This window comes from Chrysochloris asiatica, unplaced genomic scaffold (assembly GCF_000296735.1).
Source record: "Chrysochloris asiatica unplaced genomic scaffold, ChrAsi1.0 scaffold00022, whole genome shotgun sequence".
Taxonomy (NCBI): domain Eukaryota; kingdom Metazoa; phylum Chordata; class Mammalia; order Afrosoricida; family Chrysochloridae; genus Chrysochloris; species Chrysochloris asiatica.
The window spans coordinates 27,366,164-27,367,637 of record NW_006408540.1 but is presented as its reverse complement, the minus strand read 5'-3'; the positions used below and the strand labels follow the sequence as shown (position 1 = coordinate 27,367,637).

Genomic DNA, 1,474 nt, shown 5'->3' with positions numbered 1-1,474 from the left:
GCTGACCTTGCGGTTCACAGCCCGATTTGTAACCACTACGCTACAAGGGAAATAGAGGAACTGAAATAGTTACTCTGTTCCTGAAAGGCAGATATATAAAAATTTGTGTACAACAGATCCCAAGCAACAATAATTTTGCTCCCAAGTATAACAAACATATGCGGCAGGTTTGTGGACCTTCTTTTCTGTGCTTCCAAATACACTGCAGCAAAAAGAAACACCACACATAGAATCATAAGCAAAACTGTCAAACAACTATGGTTCAATTCAACAGAGCATTTGACAGGATAATGCTTGTTCTTTTCTCTTGACCAGTTATAGGGTTTTGAAGATAACAAAGAGCATTTCCATGAGATTTATGTTTAAGGAGGAGGGTCATCTTCATGTTGAACAACTTGACATTATCCTGTGAATGGGATGTTGATGCAGGTGGAATTATCTCTCCTCTGTCATCTCTCCATTCCATTAGAGTCTGTAGGAACCAGCCTCCTGAATTACACTCCATTATAATCCCTTTAGTATTAGCAGGGTGCACAAAATCTGTGTTTCTAAATTTGTAGCTATCACCTACAATGCTGTGGTGTCTTCGTCATAGAAATTGCTGTCTTTTAAGAAGCAGTGGTATTGCCCATCATCATAAACAGTGACATTAAAGATCCTGAGAGCTGCTTTACCCTCTCTAATAGCTTCTTAGAGGAACTCTGTTCGTTCCACACATTTGGAGAGAGTTTCCTAAACAGGTCTTTACCATTTTTGTACAGGTGAACAAGTTGTGTGTAGTGATCCCGAAACCAGCACACCTCCATGTGTTCTGCACTCTATGTTTGGGACAAGTGGCAGCTGAGCTCAAATACTCCACCTAATGGAGCCAAAATTGGTCCCTCTGGAGTATTCTCTATGAATTGTTCTGAAACTCCTGTTACCACCTGAAGTAGGAGCATGACAACAAAATATCTTCAGAAAGATAATCCTGTCGTTTCCATTGTTGTTGTTGTTGTTGTTAAGTGCCATCGAGTCGGGTCCGACCCATAGCAACCCTGTACAGGGTTTCCAAAGGTGTAAATCTTTACGGGAGTAGAAAGCCTCATCTTTCTCCCGCGGAGCGGCTGGTAGTTTCGAACCACTGACCTTAAGGTTTATACCCTGATAATGACCAGAAGTAGAAGATGTACAAATAGATAGCTTATCCTGATTGCATGGATCTATCCATCTATCCTCCTTCCATCTTCTTTTGATGCTTCCTGTGTTGTTCAATATTTCGCCCATGTTGTTGCTGTTGTTGTTAAGTGCCATTGAGTTGATTCCAACTCATAGCAACCCAGTATAGGGTTTCCAAGGAAAGGCCTCAAGGTTTGAACTGTTGACCTTGCAGTTAATAGTCCAGTGCTTATCCTACAGCACCACACCAGGATATTGCACCCAAGGCTTGACTTTTGTCTGTAGTTCTTTTCGCTTGAAAAATGCTAAGCATGTT

General features: G+C 41.4%; 1 pseudogene; it reads right to left on the bottom strand.

The window, feature by feature from the left end:
* Positions 1-262: 262 nt before the first annotated feature.
* LOC102824411 lies at positions 263-983 on the bottom strand (annotated as a pseudogene).
* Positions 984-1,474: the final 491 nt, after the last annotated feature.